Source organism: Nesoenas mayeri, assembly GCF_963082525.1.
Source record: "Nesoenas mayeri genome assembly, chromosome: 2".
In the NCBI taxonomy this organism is placed as follows: Eukaryota; Metazoa; Chordata; class Aves; order Columbiformes; family Columbidae; genus Nesoenas; species Nesoenas mayeri.
The window spans coordinates 67,899,393-67,926,909 of NC_137543.1; positions in this window are offsets into that span (position 1 = coordinate 67,899,393).

A 27,517-nucleotide genomic window follows, 5' to 3' on the forward strand; every position below is an offset into this window, starting at 1 on the left:
GTGGCCTCCAATGTCACAAAAACTATAACTAACTACATCTGCACAGGTGGAGCTATAGACAGAAAACTACAAACCAAAATTTGTGAAGTACATTTGCAGGAACACATACCTGTTAGCAGCAGGTTGTTGTGGTGTTGAAAGATACTTGGTAGAATATGAACTGGCAGCAAAAATGTTCACAGTGATTTTGATCTGCCTACACAGATGCTGACAGACCCCAGAGTGGGGAAATCTACACAAGTGGAATATCATGTTCAGGACATCTCATTGACAAACTGGAGTGAGACCACAGAAGTGCAACAAACAGTGAGCGCCACTTTGGAGGGACTAATGTACAAGGGAAGATCATGGTCACCTTGTCTGCCTGCATAAGGCAAGCTGTAGCCTGATGTGAAACTGAATATTCATTTGAACTGGGAGATGGATTTCAGGCTAAAAAATATTACAAAATTGTCTTTGAAATTGTACGTGGACTCTGTGCAACAATGTATGAACAGTTGTTCTAGAAATTAACCACCACCTCATTGAAAACAAAGCCCAAACTTCAGTTGTTACAATTTCAACTCATTAAATCATACTAAACATCTGTGAGCTAACTGAAGAGACCATTACTAATGTTGACCCTAAATACTCACAGGCTTAAAGCTGATACAGAATCACAGAATCACAGAATTTCAGGGATTGGAAGGGACCTCAAAAGATCATCTAATCCAATCCTCCTGCCGGAGCAGGAACACTTAGATGAGGCTACACAGGAATGCATCCAGGCAGGTCTTGAATGTCTCCAGAGAAGGAGACTCCACAACACCCCTGGGCAGCCTGTTCCAGTGCTCTGGCACCCTCACTGAGAAGAAATTTCTTCTCATATTTAAGTGGAACCTCTTGTGTTCCAGTTTGAACCCATTACCCCTTGTCTTACCATTGGTTGTCACCAAGAAGAGCCTGGCTCCATCCTCGTGACACTCACCCTTTATATATTTGTGAACATTAATGAGGTCACCCCTCAGTCTTCTCCAAGCTAAAGAGCCACAGCTCCCTCAGCCTTTCCTCATAAGGGAGATGCTCCACTCCTTTGATCATCTTTATTGCCCTGCACTGGACTGTCCAGCAGTTCCCTGTCCTTCCTGAACTGAGGGGGCCTGAAGGGCCTGACCTCCTAACTAACTCTTTGACAGAATAAGAAGTTTCTAAAATGTGCTTGGGGCTTCTCAGTGGGCATTTGTAATGTTATCAGCAACTAGTCTGAACTCTGGACACTGAAGTGGGTAGTTTTCCAAAGAAAGCAGCACAAGTGCTGCATGCAGAAGTAATACGACCTTTCAACTTATATTTGGTATTTTCTTCTATATACCCCTAGGGATTGTGCTAGTCACTTTAGTCAGGAGCTGAATATGTAGAGACTAGTAAAAGAAAACTGGGCTGAGGGAAAAAGTGAATCCTCTAAACTAGTAATCATGCAAGAGAATAGAAGTTTTTTAGGTGATACAGTGATCCACAAAAAGGTAATCAATTATTGGATGAAAATCTATAAAAAAACTTAAATATCTATATTTTTTTTTAAAAAAAAAAAAGGCAGGCCTCATTTTCATAAGCAGAAGTATTCTGAAAAATCACCGCATATTCCTACTTCAGTAAATTACTATTTGTCTTTTAGTTAGATTTTTACTATGAAAATACAATCATCCTTTGTTAGAGTTTGTCATTTAATATAATATCAAACTACCATGGTGTCCTAACAGCTGTTTACAATTCTGCAGTTGGTGAGTTTTAAGGACAAGTTTAAAAAGTGTATAACAGGTGGTGTTATGCTGCTGTATTCTTTCGTATTAATTTTCATGTTAGTTGTATTTGATGTGAGTGCTCAGTTATATTTTGAATAAAAAGTTACTTTGTAAAATAAAATGATAGCACACACAATGTTTTAAAAGTAAGCTATTTTTAAGAAGTTCTGAAGTCAAAAAGGAAACTTTCTTGACAAACCCAAAGGACCAGTAGAACAAACAACCTAACTTTTAGAAGAAAGGTTTATCGTGTGATTTTAATATAACTTGTTGTCTTCTAACTAGCTTGAAAACATTTGTAGTATGCAAGTTTAAACTGTTTGAAATTAATATTCTTCTACTCAATCAGGTTTTACATGTTCTTGCTACAATATCATTAAATTTGTAAGATGGTGGATGTTTTTGGTTTGGTTTGTTTGGTTTGGTTTTATGGGGAGAAAAGATCAGTGATCAGCAGAGTTTTCAATGGCAAGCAAATTGAGAAAGTTGTTAAATAAGCAGGTAGAAAAGCCCCATTCTAGAAGGTTTAAAAAGTAGTCTACTGCATTCTACATCTTTTATTAGATTTCTTTCATTTTCATCAGAATGAGCCTAGATTTAGCCCCTTTAGAAATGACAAGCAAATGATAGCCTACCATCTGATGAATGGAATAATTTTCTGCCTCCTCAGAGAAAGAAAATGGTGTTGAAAACTTCCAAATACTTGTAATTTTCATAAATGGAAGAAGTTGGTGGGCTTTTGCTGAAAACAACTGAAGTGATTATTTCTCTGAAAATTTGTGTATTTATTTTGTTTTGTTTTAATTCAAATATTCTGAACACACTTCCTCTGGAAATACCTTCTGATGGGAGAAACTGATTAGAGAATGAGGTACCTATTTCAGAAAGCATCCTTAATTCCAACCAGCAGTGCAAGACCCCATCAAAATGTAAATTTGATCCTCAACTTGGATATCCTTCTGTTTCTTCCTCACAAATGAGGGACACAGTTGTGATCTCCTATGGGAAGTGCTTCTTCAGAAACTGTCCAGCTTTCTATGCCAACATTTTTACAGGATTATTTTAGTTCTGACGTAAGAGTGAAGTGGAGGAATAGTATTTCTGTCACTTTCTACACCATACAAATTATTTTCAGGAGGAAAAAAGGGAAACAAAAAGCAATAAATACAAATGAATACAACACATGTCCAGCCATTAGTGGAAATCCTCTAATTTCATAACTAACACTTATCCTTAATTAAAGGATTGTATTTGCAATATTGTAAATGTAGCTATGTAATCATAGCATTTTGCAGCCAAGTATCATAGTTATTTTTCCCTCGCTCATGTACAGATGACCTTCAACTGAGATAAAAGCAGAAAACTGCATTTATATATATATATATATATATATAAAAGCTTATAAACAAAAGGTCTTTCCTTGGTATTCTTTTTCACAGGACCCATGCATTTAAAATATGGTAGGCTTCATTTCATTTTATGCTGACTGGAGTGTTTACTATTGTCGTGTTATTAACCTCACTTTAAGAAGTCTTTTATAACATCAGTATTAGAGTTTATTACTAGTCTTAGCTGTGATATACAGTTCATGGCCTTATTAAAGGATGTGTCCTGCCCTTGGAATTTCCTGGAATCGGGTAAATAATACAGAAGGGTGTTGCAGGGAAAAAAAAAAAAAAAAAAAAAAAAAGCAGCACACTTTTCACACTTTTCTCTCTTTAAACAGTCAAATAAAACCACAGCACAGGGGTTTCTTTGGTCCTCTCTGTACAAAGAGAACTTAGAGGAGGATTTGACTTCTCGGAAAATTAATAATGGGAAATAAGCCCTTTATAATGAAAACCTGGCCCATGAAGTCAACAAATGACAAGTATTGCCTATTGTTTGTCCATTTTACGTGAGTTTGTTTGTGTCAGGTCTATTTCCCATGGCTAAATTGCCACCTAACATCTCTGAGTTGTCACATGCTTCTACCCTCATTTTGGCCAGTTAAACCAATGGGGAATGTATTACTTTTTTACTATTTGCTAAAGGAGAAAGAGAAGAAACTTTCTGGAGGTCCAAATTCACAATTATTGAGTTCAAGTAATTTTTTAATGGTGTAAAATAGTCACAAAACTTGAAAAAGTAGTTCTCTTTGTATCTTGAGAAGCACACTGAGTAACAAGTCTGAGAAGTTTCAAGATCTCTGTGACCCTTATAGATGATTCCAGCCTCTCCCATCATAAAGAGCAAACACTGAGAAGGTTTGGTACTCAAAGCCATCTGTGGAGATACCTCTAAGAGCAGGGCTTAATCTCCTCACCATGAATTACCGACAGCTTTCTATATTCTTCATTTTACATACCAGATTACACTGCAGATGCCAGAATCTCTACATGCTCTGCACTTAAAAGAACTGGCAGAAGAATCATAGAACATCCTGAGTTGGAAGGGACCCATAAGGATCATCGAGTCCAACTCCTGTCCCTGCATGTGACAACCCCACAGTTCACACCATGTGTCTGAGGGCATTGTCCAGTCTCTTTTTGAACACTGTCAGGCTTGGGGCCGTGACACCTCCCTGGGGACCCTATTCCAGTGCTCCACCACACTCCAGGTGAAGAACCTTTTTCTAATGTCCAACCTAAACCTTCCCTGGCACATCTTCCTGCCATTCCCTCAGGTTCTGTCATTGGTCACCAGAGAGAAGAGATCAATACCTGCCGTTCCTCCTCCTCTTGTGAGGAAGCTGTAGACCACAATGAGGTCTCCCCTCAGTCTCCTTCAGGCTGAACAAACCAAGTGACTTTAGCTGCTCTTCAAATGTCTTCCTCTCTAAACCCTTCACCAACTTTGTGGCCCCACTTCTGGACACTCTCTAGTAGCCTAATATGTTTTTTAACCTGTGGTGCTCAGAACTGCTCACAATGCTCCAGGTGAGGCCGCACCAGTGAAGAGCAGAGAGGGACAATCACCTCCATCACCCAGCTGGCAACGCTGTGCTTGATGCACCCAGGACACGGTTGCCCCTCTTGGCTGTGAGGACACACTATTGGCTCATGTTCAACCTGTCGTTGACCAGAACTTCAAGTCTGAGCAACACGATCTGTCTGCCTCTAACTATTTGTCCCAACCTAGATAAGCAGTTTTCCTGCAGTTTTCTCCAGGAAACATTTCTATTTTGACTGTAGAGAAAATTTACTTCTGCAAACTGCTGAGATTTGCTTCTCCTGGATAGCAAGAGAAGTTCACTTCGTAGCAATGTGTCTTGCAATTCCTCCACCAAAGACGTCAACTTTTACCCCTTGCTTTCTCCTTACATGCTCCCTATGACAATTTTATAATGACCAGCCAGGAACGAACTGAGCAAAATTAGCAAGTGTCAGTGAAGGCTTACCTAGTTCTAGTTTCATAGGACATTCAGCAATGACCTGCACACCTGTATATGTCACAAACCTTGGTGCAGGTCAAACAGTTCATTGCAGCACCAGAGGAGAATTATCGTTTTCCAGTGCTTATGCTACCTGCCACAGAAAACATGACCGCCTATAATGATGTCTTTGTGACTCCCCTGTTCCCGTGCAAACTACAAGCTAGTCAAGGGCACCACACAAGTAGTGGAATGTCCAAAACTGCTCAGTTTTCTTTTTTTCTCTAGCTATATCAACTGGTGTAAGAAGACACTGCTTCTTTCAGTTCCTTTTTCCATTTCTTCGGAAAAATATCACTATAAATAATGAAGAGTAACAAAAGTAAAATAAAAGACCTCACCCTTCACAGCAACCAGAAACAGGTTTATTGGGTTGTGTGGTATCTTTTATTTAACTAATTGATACAGGTGGAAAAATTAGATTTTTTTTGGCTCATGTCTTCTTCAGGCCTTGAAGACAAACCTCAAAGACTTGAACATTGACAGTTTGACCAGCTTTCCTAATCATACTGACAAGTGTTAAAATATATTGCTTCTCTTTACAAATATTATCCTGCCTGTGCCATTTAACCATTACAACTATGGTAAACTAGTGGAGCTTACAATGACATTTATAAAGTATGGAAAGTGTTCCAAAATACTGTAATGAAATAATAACTTAGCATTCTGATGTGGTAGTTTTTGTTTTCTTTTGTTAAGTGCCAGCTAGTGTTGTTGAATGGCAACATCTTGAATCTCTTATTTTACCATACTTTCCTCTTTTAAACACATGCAATGTTGTAGAATAAAAAAAGATTCTCTTTAAAAAAAAAAAAAAAAAATTCGACTTCTGAAGATTCCCAGTAAAAGACCTGCAGGTTCACATTTGGAACAAAACTAAAAAGCTTTCACCTGGATCTGAAATGCTCAAACAAAAAGGGAAATTATACCAGTAAAACCCTGAGTGCTAGTATGTGTTGTCTTCTAAAGAGTGCCAATACAAACAATAAAAGATTCTTAATATAATAGTAACTTTTTTTTAAACACAGGTGACAAATAAGCACAATCTCCACTGATTAATCCAAAAACATGTCAGCCACAATTCAGATCTCAGCAGGTGTGATATCAAAAAAATATCCTATTCAATGAAAAATACATATACTGCACATTAATTTCTATTGAATGTGATAACTAGACATTTCAAGCTTGATTATCAACTTCATGATTATCAACTCCATGAGTCCATGGTGGACTTCAATTAAAAAAAGAGGCAGGTTATATTATTTTGTCTGAACATAGCTATATTTTGTCATGTATTCAGGGCTTATGCTAAAAATTAATGATATACAGAGAATATTCTGTTAAACCAATTTTCTGTTTGTATATCTTAGTATCTAATAAAAATATCAGTTGAGAGGATCACATGAATTAAATAGAGGTGAAAAGAAAAATTATTTTCAGTTAAGGATATAAGAAGGTAGTAGAAATCATAGTTTGCAGAATTACCTCAGTTATGGTAAAGACAGGATAATTAAAAAACAAAACAAAATAAAATCAGCCAAACAAACAAAACTAAAACAAAACCCCATTTCATTTTATATGGAATGCTATAGCAGGACTAAGATTTTTTTTCCTTACAATTAAGTGGCATTCAAACTCCACTGTAATTTTTAAAATCAGTCTTTAATTCAGAGTAAAACAGTGATTTTTTTAATATAGAAAGAAAGACTACAATTAGCCAATTAAAAGTGGTGGGCCAGACAGCTTTAATTTGCTCATGAAACTAGGTACAGAGACAGAATGAAAAACTAGAAAGGCGACTCCAAAGCTGAAAATTGTCCCACAGTGGAACACACCACAGTCAACTGTAACAGTTTTGAGAGTAGCTGTTCCTTTCAAAGCAACAGTGACATATCTTCATACACTAAAATAAATATATGGTCTTCTCAGCTGCAAAATGTCTTTTATTGCTCTGGGCTCTTACATAAGGAAGGAGCTCTTTTTATTTATATCTGAAGGTGCACAACATCTGGAGCATCTCGGGTGCAATTTATATGACTTAAGGATAAAAAGAACTTATCCTGCTGGTAAACTGAAAGTAATTCCATTAGCTCAAGTGGCTTGCATCAGCAGAATGAGAAATGCTCTCACCATCAGTGGATTTTGTAACAGCTGAGGTGAAAGCAAAGTATGATGTGGTTTTCTGTCTTAAAACACATTTCTGTTTTGCTGGATTTCTACCGATGCTCTGTGATGAACCTTTGTCAACCATGTAAATGTTAGAATTGCAGCAATGAAGCAAACAATTTTTGTCTTCATCAGTGTACAGAAATATGGTACCATTTAAACCTATCAAGGAAACCTTCCTCATTCTCCCACTCTCTGAAACCATACTGTAACAACATTCAGCAGTTGTTCTGCTGCTTTAATCCTTATTTTGCAGTCTCATTTCACACACTACTGCCACTTTCAAGATGGGTCTCCTGTGAATTCAATTTAAAAAGTCAGTCTAAACCCCTCCCTTCATATACGATATTCCATAGTGCAGGTTATGGAAGAAACATAAAGTGTAAATGTAAAATAACAAAATAATTAACATATGCATTGTCAGTCAATACATTTCCGTAGTATTCTAACAGTATCTCCTAAATGTAACAACAATGTAACAACAACTTCATATCCTAACACATCATGCCAAGTTTTCAGCTTGTATGTGTTACTAGAGCTGTATTATGGCCAAGAGAAATGCATTTAGAATAACTGGCCCATCAAATGGACTTTTCTCTAAAATACTATACATGCAGTAGACATTATTCTTGGCATAAATCTATAATATGACATGTTCATTAGGATAAGATTTGTTATTAATAAATACCTGAGTAGACTCCTACCATCCTATTAGGTTTGGTTCTCTGTTGTAATTTTTCTTGCAAAAAACAGCAGTGGAATTGATCCCTTGCCTGTGATCTGAGATGGAGGTCTTGTACAGATGTGTTATGTGCTTGTATTTATGATCTCTGACTATCCCAGAGACAGCACAGCTGTAAGGAATGAAGGTTGTCATGAAGTCATGAACCATTGCTCCTGCCCTTCCAAATACTACTGCACTGCACGAAACCAAATTAAATTTCGTTGCTCCGTATTCTCTTATTCACTCATCCAATTTCACTAGTTCAGCACAACAAAAAATGTCAAAAGAAGCTCATGTTAGGAAGCCTTGACCAGACAGTGCAATGACTGTTTGGCCATGTTCTGTCCCAGTTTTGAAAAAATACATTATGAGTTACTACTGATTTTTAACTTCTCTTTCTTTAATGAATGCTAATTTGACCACAATGTTAAATAATTTGTGTGTGCAGATTTTTGAGCTCTTCAAAATCTCTATCTGAAAGCGGAAAGTCAGGTCTTGGAACAAAACCTTCAAAAGGACTCTTCTAAGAGGCAGAAGTAGAGAGACAGAAGCTGTTCCAGCATGACTGGGTGTACACAGTATGGAAAACTGGAGCCAGAACTGTTACAAGTGGTTACAGCTAATTCAGGACTTGGTGTTAGAAAATTATGAAAAAAGAGAGTATGTTTAATTAGCTTAACACAACTAGTTTCACCCTTCCCTCATCTGAGGCCTACACCCTCATTAGAAAATTAAATTGGTTTGTGTCCCTTACAGAGGTTATATTTTGTTGGATTCCTCCAAAACCAAAAATATTAGTAGAATGAACATTCATCATTCCTAGACCATTCTCATTCTCACATTCTAGTTTTCAGCTTGCTTTTATATGTATGTGTGAATGACCTGCCCAAATATTCTGCTGAATACAAACTAATAAACTGCAGTAATATTTGCATACCATATGCTCACTAAGGGCTTAATTACACTTTATTCCACAAACAAGTATTTTTAAAAAAATTAACGTATGTCAGCTAATTATTTTTCCTGACTTATTTATGTTTTCATTTTGCTTCATTTTTAATTTATATAAGACCTCTTTGTGGCCTTGTTTCATTTTCCAAAGAATGATAATAACTGAGGCTTTAATACCTCAAGCACTTGGGCACATCCTTTATCCATCTGAGCAGTCATCAAAGATTTCTATGAACAAAGTGAGGAAAGTTACACATGAGCATAAATTGTTCCAGTTTTGATGCTGAAATATACCCATACACTATACATATTGCATAAACTACACCCTGAAAAAACTGGAGCTTAACCAGAAAAAAGTCTTCACCACAGCAATCTCAAATTACATGTTTGGCAGGATCAACAGACCTACATGACTCTTCTTCCTTTCACATTCCACGTGGTCTTTTAGGACGTGTTCTCACATAGCCATAAGGGTCCTTAATAAACACACGAATGCATGCTTCATATACTTCAAATATTGATTGGAAGATAAAATTTGATATACATATAGCTGCTCACCAGGATACGAGTGTCCCTGAGTGGTAGAGTATCAAACAGTCAACTTCATCAGGCCCTCAGGACATGCAAGTATTGCAGATTCACTCGTATGGTTCAATAAGCATACTGACAGATCATTTCAGATAATGTAATTTCTCTAAAAAACATGGCCTTGGGACTCACAGGACACTCACAAAGAAGTTAAAGACAAGTAAAGTTAGTACATTTTTAATTTTTTTTTTAATCACATAGAAGAATGTTTCATGTGAAATTTCTTCCACATTTAATATACAAAAATTTCACAGGGAGTACAGTTCTCATCCTGAAAGTCACAACAGGCAGAGCAGGTTCTGGATGGCCAAGCCAGCTTTTTGGATCACAGTATCTTGATACCAAAACTCTCCAACAGGTACCTCATAATACTGGAATCCAAGGATATGCTTACAGCTTTTGTAGAGACAACTGGGAGAACCCAGGAGCACGTTTCTCAAAAGAGCTTGCAATTCCACACCTGCTGTCCAAACACCCAGGATTCTGCATAAATACTTGCCAGATGAAATCCATAGGAAATATGAAAATAATTTAGCTTCAGTAATCTGAGATTCAAAATCATCTTTGGAGTCCTATGCACCTCTTTCCTTAGTACAAGTGCAACTTGCCCTCTTTTACCATTATCCAGTATTGTTGGCAAATTCAGAAAGCCAAAGAAGTGGGCTGGAAGAACCTTAAGCAGGCACCTTACTGGTCATCTCCGTATCTATGTCAGTATCTACTGTAGCTATCTCATTTGTTTTAAGGAGCCCCATGTAAGGAAAAAGGATGGTATTTTGTTGGAGTAGATAGGGATGGTTGCTTGCAAAATACATAAAGTTTCTTCTTTTTTTCATCACTGATAAAGACAAGACATTAAGAATGGCACCTAGAGGGAAGTGTAATGAAGACCTAGAACAGCCAACCTGGGAATATAGGGAGATCTCCCAGGACAGGTTAGACAAATAGCTGTGGCAACAACATTGATGGGATTGATCGTCTCAATGCAGAGACTGGAATAGAAGATCTGCTCAAGATCCAGCTTTTATACAGATCCATGTAGAGACCATAACCTACACCAAATCTTTTCTCAGTCTTCCTTATTGTGATGCCAGAAAACAGGGATGATGTTCTGGATCTTTCTTACTGCAGTATAAACCCATTTGCTTTTTTCTCATCCAGCTGGACAGCAATTTGTCCACTTCTCCTTTTGCATACCTCACCTTATTATTATGTTTCTTCCGTCTTCTCTTCCTCATCTTAAATAACCCGGATTACATCAGCCTTCCTTTTTCAGCTTGTTTTCTCACCTCATCATTCCTGTCTTTGTCCTTTCTACTTACTGTAATTGACTTTCAGCTTCTTTCTGTGTAGCATCCAGAGATGATCACAAGGATCACGACCTTACATTTTCCCAAAGTAAAACATCACTTCATGCATCTTGGAGTTATAACGCTGTTTGCCTTCTCTTAGTGTGCTGCGTGCAGTCCCATGATCTTGTTCCATTGTGCTATAGTTTCAGAGTCTCTTGGAGCATTTTTTACAAAAAAAAAGACATCTACTCTGTGTTAGGAGCTTGAACAGCTGATGACACCCATCTAGATATAAACCCTTCCTACCTGGAAACTAGCAGGGTTTCATATTACATTTTTCAATTTGCTCAGATTTTTCTGAATTTTATGCTTATCTTTAAACTTATCCACAGTCCATCAGATAAATATTTTTTATGTGAGGAGCTTATTCCCTTTTTTGAAACCAATCTATTAATTAATGTACTGAATAAAATTGGACTCAGCATAGGTCTCTGTAGAACCGCGGTTCTGTGACTAAACCATCAATAACTGCTCTGCAGTACTTTCTTTTATCACTGTTTTACACTTTTTCTTTTAGCAAAAGATCTAAATGTATTTTTTCAGTATATTGGAATACAATTTATTTTACATAGTACCTCTAGTATGAACTTCCTCCTAGATCACTTGGAAGAACTTTATGCAAAACAGAGCCTGCATTGAACTTAGCAGAAAAAAAAAATAAAAAATGTGTAAAGATAGTGTTTAAAGCATTGATACACCTGCTAGCTAGAACTTGAGTGCTAACCCTATTTTCTGATTATAGCTTTTCTTTCCAAAGACAATTTTATTTTTCTTTCCTTTGAACACCGGAGCCTTTCGTTTCTGAAATGCCAGATCTTTCCTTTTGCTTCATTTGATCAAAACAAACATGCAGATTTCCAAATTGAATAGTTTAATCTAGACACAGTTCAGTTTATTAGAAATTGTCTGTACCTGTTTCACATATTAAAAAAAAAAAAAAAAAAGATCTTTTCTGATCATGTATGCTACTGTTATGAATGAATACTAGGCAATATTTCAATGATTCTGATAGTAGCCTGCAATGCTGTTCATCTATCTTCTTCTGTGGTGAGGACATCCAACCCCTAATTTCCATGAACTGGGCAGTTTAACACCTTCAGACTGTGACTAAAGATCTTTAACTTTTTATTTTCAGTCAGCTTTAGAAAACTGATGTGTGCTGCCTTATTACCTGGTTTTCTTATTGACTCTCCAGATGTTGACCCTTCTGTTACTGAAAGTGCTCTTCTCCTCTGTAAAGTCCTTCTGAACTGCTGAATCAATTGAAATAAACTCATTAGATTTTTGTTTTGATGTATGCGTTATGCAGGTACTTAACTTCATGTGCCATTAAAATCTGTTTATTCACACTCTTTTTGTTGTCATTGCACTTAAAATACTTAGTTGATGAAGACCTGCTTTATGAGGAATCTGGTTTTGTTTTCTCTCAGAAAAACAAAAACAAAAACAAAAAAAAAAACAAAAACAAACAAAAAAAACCCCAAAAAAACCAACAACCAACAGTTCCCACTCCAAGGTTGAAGCATGCAATGGCTCTCTTGTTATGCATTCTTTCCTATTTTTTTTTTTCTGATCCTTGAAAACAATTCTAACCCTTCCTGGATTTCCTTTAATTGTATGACATCTCTCCTCAAGTCTACAGAATATAGTGTAATTCTTCATTTCTTTTGTCATCAGCAAAGCAGAAGCAAAGTAGAGCAGTAAGGAAAAAGCTGGAATAAATGAATGAAGTGTTTTGTGGATATATAATGTTCTATTTGTTACCATTTTCCAAAACACACTCCAGATATGGGGAGGGCAGTGAGCCTGAATCAAGCTGTAATTTGTCATACCATGCATTGAAGTTCTAATAAAATGATACAAAATTTGTTTAAAGGCATAAGAAACAGAAGAAAAGGATGAATACAGTAAGCAATCAAAAGTTAATGGAAGAAATAAAACCTTTGAGCCCCAGAGAATTTATTTGGAGCAGCAAGAGGGAGGTGAGAATGGAGAAGAACAAAAGATAAATAAAAGATTGCAAGAGGGAAAGGAAATGGTGCACTGCTTTCATTGGGAATACTTAAATGGCTCACAAGATGAGCAGAGCATTAGGATATGAAAACCTAAAGGGCAATATAATCCCAAAGGGGAGGACTAGTTTCAAAGAAGGTTTATTAAAACTTAGCTTGCTTTGCATAATGTCAGAAAAAGAAATACAGTGAAACTCTAACCTTTCTTCCTTTTCAACTTTCAGTTCCTTTCCACTCGTTTGTTTTTTTTTTTTTTCTCTATGATCTCTTTCTCTACCCTGTAGCTTTACTCCTGCTTTCTGTTTATAACCTTTAGAATACTTTCATGAGCATATGCTATAATTCTCTTCCCTTTTCTTTATCTCCTTGTTCCTACAAGCTGGCTTGAATAAAGAAGTCATTATCAGCAAGCCCACAATGGGTCCAGACATCCACATTCAAGATGTTGTATAGATGATATATTGATCAGTCCTCAATGAGTAATAGCGTTCTAATGAAAAGAGCTTACAGAAGTTAATGTATCTGCTCATGCAAACCACAAATGAAGCATTCTGTGGCACAAAGGGTCTGGCCCTGTGAATTATAATTACTCCCTACAACAATAAAAGTCAGGAGTGGTTTTATTTATTTACCGCAATCAATGATAGTCTGTGGGCTACACATTGAAAATTCGTTTTACAAACCAGCACCCAGACTGTTTGCTTTTTCTCTGTCCATTGGGAATTAACCCTTCAGCTGCCACTGCCAATCCTGAGGTAGATATCCCTATAGAAATGGAAAGACTGCATTTTGCTCCTGTGTTGTTCAGGGTAAGAAAAACAACTACAGGCATTTGGAGAGGAGTAGCCACATCTGACTGCTCCCAGTAGAGACAGCATATATTAAAGCAGGGTGAGTATATAAAGAGAAAGACTTCTGCTCTATGTGAACTACTGAGGAGTCCCTGGTTGGAGAACTGAACCACAATGCTGTGTCATGCAATTTTCCACAGACTGATGAGAGTCTTTTTAATGCTTTGGAATCTCTTCTTCTGCCCTCTAAGAAATGTACAGTAGAACAAATACAATCTATGCTAACACATTCAGTATATATCCAAGGAAAGCAAAAGGAGCACCATTCCACTTGCTAATTAAATTGCAAAAAAAATAAGATGTTGACTTCTAAGCTAAAGCAGAATACACCTGCCACTGTATTTCAGTAGAAGAGCAAAGATCAACCAAAAAAACAAAACAAATATTGTTGTAGGAAAATAACAAATATAATTATGCTACTTATAAAATCGTATTCTACATGTTGAACACTGGTCTGTCACCTTCTCAAAAAAATATTCAAAGCCAGACACTAGGAAACTCAAAGAGTAGGCCAATGTGGGTGATCAAAAGTGAGAAATATTTTCCCTTTAAAGAATAACTAAAAGAAAGGACTGGTCAGCCTTGAAGAGATGCTAGGGTAGAATGAGAGAATAATACAGGTCCATAAAATCCATGTGTGCCTCACAGAAGATAAAACCAGAATACCCATTCACTGTTTCTCTTAATACAATATCTAGGTGACATAAATATGACTAGCCAATGGAAAACAAACAAATGGAGATATTTTTCCACACAGAAACCAGTATTGTTCTTTGACTCAGGATGCTACAGATGTTGGAATTTCATGTGATTTCAAGAGACATCTGAGCAAATTTCATGGAAGAGAACTCCTTCAAGATCTCTTTCTCAGAAAACTCTAAACCACAAATCACAAGAAGATGGGAAAGTTTCTGCAGGAAGTATCATTAAATTATGTTTTTACACATTTATCCTGGCCTCTAAGACTGGCCACTGCCAGTTAAGTTTGGCCACAGCCTGGGCAAGTGAGCTAGGTATACTGATTATGTTAAAACCAACCACTGACCCATAAAACAAATCATTATATTACACAACCAACCAATTTGTTGAAAAGCAAATTAGAAGAGGGGTTTTTTTCAATGCTTTCACTGTAACTCAAATCAACACACGTCCATGTCATGGAAACATTGTCTGATGAAAGCCTCATTTCCTGACAGAGGACTGTAACATTGCATTTGCTTACATGCATCAATCTGTTGTCTTTGTCCCTCATATTTCTAATGCTTCTTAATGTTAAACTGCACAGATTTGTAGTTTCCTAGGCTTGAAGCACCTACCATGCCGAAGAAACAAAGAGCTTCCTTCATGAGATGCCAGAGTGATATGCAGCTAGCATTTAATTGCTATGGGAGGCCTTTGAAGAGAAGTGAAGTCTCCAGAATTTCTGTCAAAAAAACAAATTACCTTCTAAGAGTCCAGGGCTAAAATCTGCACTGATAGGAAAAGAAAGCTACTATCCCTTGAATCCTGAATAATCTGGGTTCTGAATTAATTATATCTTTCCAAAGCTTAACCATAAATAAGAGGCATCATCTTTTTTTTTTCCTTTCTTGTCTGTTCCCTGCTGTGTGTGTACATGTGTCCTTCTTAAGTCCTGGTAAATCTCTCTGATTAAGAGTAGGATTAATATAGAAGAATTAAACTTTTAAGATCAAAAAGAAAAGATATTTAACTTTTACCAACAAGAAATTGTTACTAGCAAGCATTCTTTGAGTGAAAGAAAGACACTCTGGGTACAAAGAACTGTTTAACTGAAAATATTAACGTCTTTTTCCTTAAATGAATAATCTTCAAATGGAAACATTTTATTTTTATGTTTATTTCTACTTTAATCCTATCGCTTTCCTGCCTCAATTACTGCCTTCTTATATAGAGTAAAATCTTAAATTGTGGTTTTGTGTTATTTCCATTCTTCATGTAGGTCCTACATGAAAAATGATGAAAGAAAAATATATTTTAAAAATATGTGGCACTATTTGCCTTGCATTCTTTTATAATATTTGGGGCCACACAACATATTGTGAAATAATTTCAGTAGTATTAGAGTGAAATCTATATTCTTTTTCCTTGATACTTACCATCCAAAAAAAAGAGACTTGTTAATTCACCAATGGCATTTTCATATTTATTATTAGTGTTATTGGTTTACAGCTGGATCATTTAATAGACACGGAAGACCATTTTGCACAGACATTCATTAATAAAGTGTATATTCTGTATACAGTGATAGGTAGGTGCAAAGGGTTGCAACATCTAAATGCAAGATGGAACACTGATGCAATCTGACTTTAATATTCTATTGGCTTACAGGCAAAAAGATAGGCTTTCCCCAACCTCCATAAGAATTCTATAGCTGAGTCACAAATACATCAATAGAATGATGTTTTTCAGAGACACAGATTTTGTTCTTACTTCTTTCCATAAATCTGGAGACATTTTCACTGAATTCAGTGGCATTACCTGAATTTCCTACCCCATAAAGGGAAAAAAAAATGCAAATAAAAAGGTCTCTACTTCTTTTTAAACCTTTCAGTGTAAAGTTTTAGTATTGCAAACTTCACAATATAATTCTGAAAAGCACATTAGCAATAACTGTATTTTTTATTCTTGTTTCTCTCTTTACAATTCCATCTGGCAGTAAGCTTTTCTGTTTCATCCTGTAATTCAGATGGTAATGTGCATGCTACAAGGTAGGCAAATGTTGCGGTACACCAAGAGCTGAGAAAGCATCACTGAGATTTCAGAAGATACAAGATACACTTCTCAGATATTGCTGTGACAACAGTGCCAAAAGCTGAAGGAATCTTGTGTGTTTCTTCTATATTTTTATATGCGAATTTCCCTTCTGAATATACTGTCATATCACTGATATCAGCAAGTTGATTTGACGGTTTCATTAAGTTTGAGAGACAATCACATTGGAAAGTAATTGTAAAATATGTGTAAAGTTTATGCAAGGTCTTTCATAAGAGCCTAGATTTAATTTGTTTATGGAAAGGGAGCAAATGAGAGGTACTGAAAGTCAGCCTGACTTTTAGGCTTTAGGTCTAAGGTCTGCAACTGAAGTGCACTAGAATTAAATTAAGAAATTAAACCAAACAACAGGAGATACTTCAGACATACCAATAATAAGATAATAGAAAAGAAACAGGGACAGTATATGGAAAGAATGGGACTGAGACTAAAAAGAAGGAAAGGTAGGAAAACTAAATAAATATATTAATAATGGAAGGAATGTGAGCATAAGATTAACTTTGTTTCAGAACACCCTAGCAATGATCAATGGGCAAAAGTCTAGCAGAAAAGTGATGTGACCATTCCTCTGGTTTCTTGACACTCAGTGAATGATTACAAAGCATTTTACATATATCATTTAGAATATACAATAAATTAGAATAATAAAATATAATAACTAAATATAATATAATATAATATAATATAATATAATATAATATAATATAATATAATATAATATAATATAATATAATATAATAAATAGAATAAATAATAGAATATACAATAAAATCCTGCTATCCAGGATTTTGCAGATACAGTACTGATAGTGGATAGAAAATATGTAGAACAAAAATTTACTTCCCATTTGAGGAAATATTTTCATTTTTTTTTTATATTCTTTGTCAATCTCCAGGATGAGATATAAAATATTAGAAACTTGTGGTATACTTGTTTGGCAATATACTGTATACTGCCACTCCTAAGAACACATCAATAGCCTAAAACCTCACCATCCCCTACCATTCCAGGCAACTACATCTTTATAATTCCATTTTTAAATTTTCCTACACTCAAAAGCAGTTTGGTCTCCTTCCTCTTTTTTTTCCAATAGTAAGGCTGTTCCAAAACTTTGCTCTTCTGATATCTATAGACCTACTTCCTAGCTTAAATATCTCAGACACACCCATTTTATCTTCCTTCAGGTTTGTCCTTCAGTTTTCCTATTTCTCTGGTGTTTATTACTACAAAGTGTTTACAAAGAGGAATTTTATTTCTTCTTTGATGGTAAGCAAACCAGGCTCTTTCATTCTCCCATTGTAAAACAACTTCATATTCTTGGTCATTCCAGAATATCCTCTTTCCACACGTTAGTGTGCATTCTTTTTTCTCCATCAGTTACCAAAATTTGCAGTGTACTCTACAGGAGGTCACAGCAGGGACTTTGCACAATGGCATTCCCAATGAGGCAGCACCTTTCAGGGCTTCCAGGCCTGTCAGGCTCCCTGTGTGAGATTCATTTGAGTATTTCAGAGCTAGATATTGTTGGCTGGAGTTACAGTCAGTGGAAAGAAACATACTTTAATGGACTTTCCATATAGGAGACAATGACAGTAGATCCACGGAATAAAAGTAACAACAACAACAATATTCATTGTAATTTAGTGACCTACAGAAGAAAAAGCATACTGAACACTCACTGAATGTTTGGAATTTGGAACATGGAGGATATCAGCTGGAGAAATTTTCCAGAGAGTCATAGAAGTCAATGATACTAGCATAACTTACTCAAGCTAAGCATCTGCCTTTTTATATGGTCTTCTAAATAAAATATCCTACTGCACTAGATGGCTTTTATAAAAAGCAGCATAGCCTGAAAAAAAGTCAATACAAGCATGATTTCTTTAGGAGATAAATGAAAAACAATTTAAAGTGAGAAAAAGGGGAGAGAAAAATACATAGAAATTTTAATGAATTTTCTTATCCTCTAAGGGAAAGATAGTTGACTTTGAGCATTAAATACAGCTCTGTAGTTTCACATTTTAAAATGTTATGTCTTCTCCCTGCATAATAAAACAAGGAATAAAATACAAAACATCCACTGCTAGCTGAGAAAAAATTATGTTCAAATGTTTATTTTGCTACTCCTCCTGCATATTTTTGAGTATAAATATATAAGCATATAGTTATGAAATCACTTCTGAAACAAGTATCATCCATTTTTACATGCAGAAATGCATTGAATAGTGATAAATATTACTGTTAGCAGCTACATATCTGTGCTTCCTGAATACAGTTCCTCTATTATTTCACACAAACTATGTTGATATAATTTCCTCTGAAAAATGATCTTAGAAGGTTTTGTTTGTTTGGATCTTCAGTTCTAATTTTACTATTAAGTCATTGATAGTCAATTTTAATTGCAAATTACATATCTAGTTCAGATAAACTTTAGAAACTATTAGTGAAAGCAGCAGCAAGTTCAATACGTAATAAAATTGCTCTGCAAGCCTGTCTTTCTCTAAAGAGGATAAGAGCAAATTAAAAACAAATCATCTCAATGAACAAGAAAATTTCAGGGGAGGTGGAGGAGGAAATAAGGCAAGAAAGGAGGAGTGGGGGAAAAAGCAAACGAACAAACAAACAAATTTCTTAGGAACAGAAAGCAAATGTGATGGGAAGTTCCCAGTGTAGAGACAGGAGCAGTACTTGGTTCTGATACAATACTTATGCAAAACAGAACACATTTGTTCTCATTTAACAAGACAAAGCAAGTGCTTTTTTTTGCAGTTCCTTCAAAAGAGATTTTTGTTCAGACTGCAGCTATTTGGCCCTTTAACACAAGCAAATCTACTGTGTCAAGAACATTGTTCAGAAAGGACCACCTTTTTTTTCCACTGAAGCTGAATCAAATACAGTAGTTGTGCCCCTTTAATCACAATTATTCTCCAGACCTTTGTATTTTATTCTCTGTGCTTGCTATGTGTACATCATAAGCTATATTACCTCTACTGCCTGACCCTCCTACCTGCATAGGACAGGAAGAGATGCTGTCATGATGTATCCTTTCTCTGTAGCTGGTGTTGCTAGTAACAATAAAAGTTTATTCCTATAAACAAGTTATCCAGAATGACAAAATATCCTCTGAAAAATGTTGCAGCAAATAATAGCATTGAGACCATATGTATTTTCATCTGATACTTCAAATTATTGGTTAGGAATACGGTCCCTTTCATGTCTGCTTGAATATTTGGTCTCTTCTCTGAGCCTGTGATCATCTTTTATATCTTGAGACTTCAAAATACCTGGGAATATCATATCAAATCACCTTACATACATTTCCATTTTACATGTATATGTCTAGAGACAACTGGCTTTTATCCCCTATGGTCTGGAAAGGTTCTGTGTGCAACAAGACTTCTAATGAGTCACAAATTCAGAATAATACCAGAAGTGACCTAAATGAGTTATAGGAGACATTCATTCTCCCTTAAGGTAAAATCCTAGTAAATATTAGCAACATCTTAATGCAATATTTGGAAGCCTCTTCAGTGCATTTATTGTTTGAGTTCTATGTAAGTAACTAACTTCCAATCATCTGTCACACACCACCTTCTCATTAGTCATCCTCTGCAAGTGTGGTCCGTTATGATCCCTTTCATACGCACTAACTATTTCAAGGTGTTTTCCATCCCTGTGTTTGATATGATCAAAGTGCATATGTTTGCTTCATTTTGATATTATCTCATTTCCTCACCTGATTTAAAGCTACAGAGTTCAGTGCGTTGCATCAGAAACTGTACCAAAGAATTGCTTAATCATCAACATACCTGATATGACCTATGGTGTCTCTAACCCTTTCTTCTGTCTTTTGAAACCACACAGGACCTGTTTCACAGTACTTTTTGCATACAAAATGAAAAGTCCAACAGATAAGTATACACCCTGACACGTGAAAATCTACTTACTGTCTCAAGCTGCTGATTACTATGCAGGTGGTTATTCAGGCACAAACTCCATTAGATGCTTTGGAACTTGGGTTTTCTGTGAACATCTTTCAGACATTGACCTTTTTGAAAAGTACCGAAGGTTGTAAATAATCATGTAAACAAGTGGTCAACAGGTAGTCACGTTTGTGCAATTTTGAGTGATGTATATTTAATTTGCTTGCACGTGCATTGGCACTTTCTGGGAAAGCACCAGATTATTCCAGATTTGTCTCCAGTGCAAGTTGCTCTGATGAGCACTCAAACTAACACAATTATCAGAATTTACTATGAAGAATAGTAATGTATCAAGAATAGTGTAGCTAGCAGGCCTAGGGAAGTGATCCTTCCATTGTACACAGCACTAGTAAGTCCCCACCTGGAATACTGTGTTCAGCTTTGGGCCCCTCATTATAGGAAAGATATTGAGGTCCTGGAGCAGGTTCAGAGAAGGGCAATGAGGTTGGTGGGGGATCTATAGCACAAGTCTGATGAGGAGCAGCTGAGGGAACTGGGGCTGTTTAGTCTGAAGAAAAAGAGGCTGAGAAGAGACCTTATCACTGTCTACAACTACCTGAAAGGAGGTTGTAGCATGGAGCGTGTTGGTCTCTTCTGCCAAATAGCAAGTGACAGGACCAGAGGAAATAGCCTCAGTTGTACCAGGGAAGGTTCAGATCAGATATTAGGAAAAAATTCTTCATGGAAAGGGTTGTGAAGCAGTGCAACAGACTGCCCAAGGAAGTGGTGGAGTCACCATCCCTGAAGGTGTTTAAAAGGCATATAGACAAGGTACTAAGAGACATGGTTTAGTCCTGGAGTTAGGTTATGGCTGGACATGATAATCTTGAGGATCTTTTCCAAATTGAATGATTCTATGATTCTATGAAATATAAAGAAATGAGAAATGTTTCACCTCAATATTTTTGTTATATTCTGCTGTAGGAATAGCTTTCTTTAAGGCGGAGACCACTGCTATGATGCATTGTTCTAAGAAATTCCTCTCAGAACATTTTAGCATAAACTACTTTTATTATTATATATTATTCGTATACAAGTGTCAGGTAAGCTAGCAGAGAAAATGTTTGTTCAAAAAGTTGACATTGGATAAATTTATAAGTATATGCTACCTTTATTAAGAGAAAACTCTGGCACTATTAATAAAGAATGTTTTTTTTATTTATGTTTAATAAGGTTATTAACCTGTACAAATAAACAAATGAACAGCCTTTCTGAGGGGCAGAGGACTTCTACCTGATTGTTGATATACTAAATCAGTGTTTGTCCTGTCCCACTAAGTGGGGTGAGGACAAGGTTAACTTTTAAATACTCTGGACTTAAATACTGGGACTAACAACAGTTACTCCAAAGGTTCAGTTAAATCACAAATTTACTAAAAACTCAGTGGAATTACAGCAAATAATGACTTGCTGAAAGTTTGTAACTACATCATAAAACTTAACAAGACACCCTTAGGTGTCCAGGGTGAAGTCAGAAACAGAGAGAGAAGAAAGAAAAAGAGATAAAAGAAGATAAGCATATTTCACCACTCCAAATGTCGGTCAGTCCAGCGATGACCTCTGTGGTTCTCAGGGTGATGGGTGTCACATAATGCCATGTAACACAATGCAGTTAGTATCCCCAGTGGGAAGTTTGTTATACTTCTGTTCATTTGCATGCAAGACAGGAGAGGGCACTTCATCTCCTCCCTCTGCTTGCTCCTCATCATAATTAAGGAGATTGTTCCAGAAATGAGTTGGTGGACCCAGAAATGAGTCCATGGTCCCAGAAGTTAGCAGGTTGGTCCTCTAGGGGTAGCTGGTGATTTGTGATTTCCCTCTAGCTGGTTGTCATTGCTGAGTGCCTTTATCTCAAAGGTTGGTGCCTTTGTTTTGCAAAGAATAGATAGGCATCAAGGAACAGATACTGTCCTGCCTTCACAGCACTTATTTCTTCTTCCCTGACAGAAGTTGCAAAACCATCTCTTTAAGACATAATAAGGTGCATGCCATATCCATCATGGTCTTTAACTGCTCTTTCCCCCACACACAAGATTTCTGTGGAATAAGTGAGAACTGTAAACTTTTTATTGACAGAAAAAAAAGCAAGTGGTATAGTTCAATTAAAAACATGTCTCTCTTAAAGGATTCTTAGTTTGTGACCAGCATACGTATGCACATGGGTAGTTGCCAGGCTGGAACCAGCAGTAGGTATACTTAGAAGCTTATGCCTACTCAGTTGTATTTGAGATCCCAAATTCTCCAGAGTTGTGAAGTAGAACCATACTATCCCTTCTTTGATGCAGGAACACAAATACCACAAAGGGCTAGGTTTTATTAAAACATAAATTAGAACAAGGTAACTCCGAAAACAGACATGATCCAAGCAGAGTCAGAGGACAAGACAATGGCAAAAAAAAATCTGAAGAAGAAATCTCCTGCCTCTCACCTACAGCTTCTTTTTTTCTCTAGTTTATCAGTTGGCAGTAGTTTCTTGAGTAGCACAACCCCCCCCACACACTCTCTCCCATGAGGATAACCCACCTGTGGCCACTCTAGTCTGGAATATGGCTACAGTTCTATGGCACATCGCACGGTGTCCTCCCCACTGTTTTCCCCACTCCTCCTGGTCTCCTAATCCTCCCTCTGCAGGCACCCTACCTTCTGCATGTTTCCCTACTCCCAAGCTGAGCATCCCAAAAGTTCTCCCAGCTGCACATGGGAATTTGTAGTCAGACAGGGTATAATGCCAACACAGGAATGTAACAAGCTCTTCTGCCATCACTCTGTGTGGGCATATGGCATTTTTCAGATGGTCAGCTCAGTTCTGAGCAGAGATGAAAGAAAATTTGCGCCTGAGTGTGAGGGAAGGACCAACTTCTTTTTATAGAATCACAGAATCACACAATGGTTGGGGTTGGAAGAGAGTTCTGGAGATCACCTAGTCCAACCTCTCTGCTGAAGCAGGTTCACCTAGAGGAGGTTGCATAGGAACATGTCCAGGTGGGCTTTGAATATCTCCAGAGAAGGAGACTCCACAACCTCACTGGGCAGCCTGTTCCAGTGCTCTGGCACCCTCAAAGGAAAGAAGTTTCTCCTCATATTCAGATGGAAATTCCTGTATTTCTGTTTGTGCCCATTTCCCTTTATCCTGTCACTAGGCACCATTGCAACGATTCTTGTCTCATCCTCTTGACACCCGTGCTCAAGATATTTATAAGTATTGATAAGATTCCCTCTCAGTCTGCTCTTTTCCAGGCTAAACAGACCCAGCTATCTCAACATTTACTCATAAGAAAGATTCTCCAGTCCCCTAATCATCTTCGTAGCTCTCTGCTGTACTCTCTCTAGTAGTACCTTGTCATTCTTGAATTGGAGAGCCTAGAACCAGACACAGTACTCCAGATGAGGTCTCACTAGGACAGAGAGGAGGGGGAGGATAACCTCCCTCAACCTGCTGGCCACACTTTGGTATCTCTCTCATGGAGACCTGGTGCCTTGGACCAGCAGGACATAAGGTTATTTCCCTGCCCGCTGATAAATTGATCCAGATAATTTTGGTTACAGGCCTATTCTGTGGGGCACAGGCAAATCCAGCCCTATAGCCACACAATATAACAGTCTCCTTGTGACAGTGTTTTTCTCTTGAGCCCACCTTCTAACATGTTTTCTCACAGAAGGGAGTGATTTTTCACATTTTCTATTGAAGTTTCTATTAAATTATATGTTTTTTAGAGTAATTTCTATGGAAACCTATTAGTCTCTGTAGCAGGTTTTTATCTCTGTTAAGTTCCATATGATTTTTTTTTTCATAAGGATGGTCTTGTAGCTAGAGGTAAAATCTTCAGTTGTACCATGCAAGGTGGAAAAAAAAGCCAAGATTTCAAAACGGAGGGATAATAAAAAAGTAAGAAGACCAGGAAAAAGAACTATATTTAGTATCTATTTTATTATTATGGGAGACATTTTTTCCAAACCTTGGATTTTCAGTTCTATAGGAGATTACAGGAACCAAACCATTTTTTAAAATTAATTTTTAATAATGTGTAATAATCTGAGTGGCACTGGTCTGTGTGTGGAATTAGAATTCCTCTGATGGAAAAAGAAATATTTGTGCAGAGTTTTATGAGCAAAGTTGACCTGAGGCTTCCTGAGGCTGATTGAGAAATTGCAGTCAACGAAGATCCTTAACCCCTTCCCAGCTCCATTTTCAATCTACTAAAGACTAAAGTCTCTGTGGTTTAATATACAAAGAAACTAACAAAGACCTGAAAAGAGCAGCAAATTTGTATATGATTACAAGAAGCTCATACTCATTTTAAATTTAACTCAATGACCACACCAACTTTTCAGCACAGAAAGGCATGAACCTTGAGTTCAGCATTTCATAGCTTTATTTAATAGAGCACTACATTTCAAATAAAATGTTCCAAGGTCAGTTCTCTACAGCCCAGCAATTTGCTGTTAATTTCCTTTTCTTTAGATAAGAGACAAGAAGCAGCAACCAGTAAATCGCAACATTTGATACATGCTCAAAATAAGTGTCAAAAAGCTGGGCAGTTCTGAACCAATAGTGGGGAGGGAAGAAACCCTGAACTGCATGTGGCTAATCCTAACAATAGCCATGGAGCTAGCTGTTCTATTTTTTTCTAGAAAAGCCTGAAACCTGGGTGTTAGTGGGGGTTAAGGACAATACTTACGAGACCTAACGATAATGTTGCTGCCTGTTGCCACACATTTCCATTAACCTGCAAAAACCTACTGGTGGGCTAGCTCTGTGGGTGTTAATCTCTGCAAAATTTTCCATCCAGTCAAATGTTTTGCCAGGGCATTGTACTAACCACAAAGCTTCCCCTGTCCCAGCAGTGCTAGTGACAATTTTATATGTGTTAGTGATTTCCAGTTACTCAAGGATACTGAATCTGGAGTGCAAATAATGCACCCCTTAAAACAAAGTTGAAAAGGAAAGGACAACCATCACTATAAAGGAAATCTCTTAACCTTTAAATGTTGCCAGATTTAAAATTAAGACTGTTATATTTAAACCAGAAGGAAATATTGTCAGGAAGTCATAACCTAAATCAAGAAATGTATCATACATTTAGTGATTTGTTTTACACACATTGTCATCAGAGAAAATTATTTTCAGTGCAGAGGTGTGCAGAGAATTGGAGAGTCAGTAAGGTTTAGCACAAAATTTCTTTATTTTAAAATTTTATTTCAAAATTTGTTCAAAAATTGAAAATGTGGAAATTCATTAGGAGGGTGTAAAGAGAAATGACCACTCTCCTGGAATATGCAGATGTGTGTTCGTTATTTAGTCCATTTTAATTTTCAGTCTTCTGAATGGAATTATAGAATGGTTTCAGTTGAAAGAGACCTTAAAGATCATCTAGTTTCAAACCCCTGCCATGGGCAGGGACACTTTCCATTAGACCAGGTTGCTCAAAGCCCCATCCAACGTGGCCTTAACACTCCCAGAAAAGGGGCATTTGCAAGTTGTCCGCACAATCTGTTCCAGTGCCTCAGCATCCTCATGGTGAAGAATTTCTTTGTTATATGTAGTCTAAATCTACCCTCTTTCATTTTAAAGCCATTAACCCTTGTCCTATCACTACATGCCCTTGTAAAAAGTTCCTCTCCAGCTTCCTTGTAGGTCCCTATTAGGTATTGGTAGGCTGGTATAAGATCTCCCTGGAGCCTTCTTTTCTCCAGGCTGAACAACATCAGCTCTCTCATCCTGTCTTTGTAGGAGAAGTGCTCTTGCCTTCTGATCATCTTTGTGACTCCCTTCTGAAATCACTGCAACAGGTCCATTTTCTTCTTATAGTGGTGGCCCATTAGCTGATCACAGTACTCCAGTTGGAGTCTCATGAGAGTAGAATTTCTTTTCTGTGCTTTAGATCACATTTCTCTAGGATGAGAACACTAGGTATCTTTGACAGTAGATGACTTGTGGCTTTTGTACTAGGAAATGTATAATGTCATTGCATTTTTTTTTTAAATCTAACAAATTCTGTTTATCCATAGTGATTAATTCAATACTAACTGATTCAGTAATTAGAAAAATGGGGAAGTGGCAGGAAGATCATGCTGCTAGGTGCACTCTTTGCCTTTTCCTAGAAAGCCTAATGAAATTGCCAGTGCCCTGGGTTAAATAGGATTTTTGTTGCTGAATTGCTGTTGGGTCATGATATTACTGCAGATGAGGCTTAAAGGGTCTGCCAGGATTAGGAAAATAAGTGATGCTTTATAATATGTTAGACATGATGTTTTAATGAATATACTTTAAAGCATTACTCAGCATCCGCTGGTGTTTTCCGGTGGCAGTTCAAACTCACTGGCAGTAGCATCTACTCACCCACCTGGGTATTAATACAATATACTGACATATCTACTTGAGAGTAAAGGTAGCAGCACCACAATAAATGTAACCTTACCATTAACTCACTCTTTCCTGTAGTTAAGCCTGAACTAAACTCACACGTGGGATAATATGTCAGAAATATGCTCCGGGATAAGGGAAAGAAAGGTTTTCTGCTCATGGAAGAAGACAGACAGGACATCAAGACTGGCAGGAACAATAAGTGTGGAAGCCTGCATGGTTTTCACAGGCTGAAGTCTATCGACAGAAGTCCTTCCTGCTCTGATGGTAGTGAGCTATGTGCAAGGTGCAAGAGGAATGTGGCCGAGTTACACCAGAAGGACGTCTGAGTCAGGGGTGATGGTTGAGGTGGTGGTAAGTTGTTGGTTGCTAGAAGGTTGTGTGTGCATGATAGTGAATGAGAAGGAAAGAATTAATGTGCTGTGCAAGATTCAAAGTGGGACAAATATGAAACAAAGACAGACACAAGAAACTTGGAAGAAGGTGTTTGTCCTCATTATTTCTCTTCATATTTTCTGTATCTTTCTGTTACTTGCTGTCT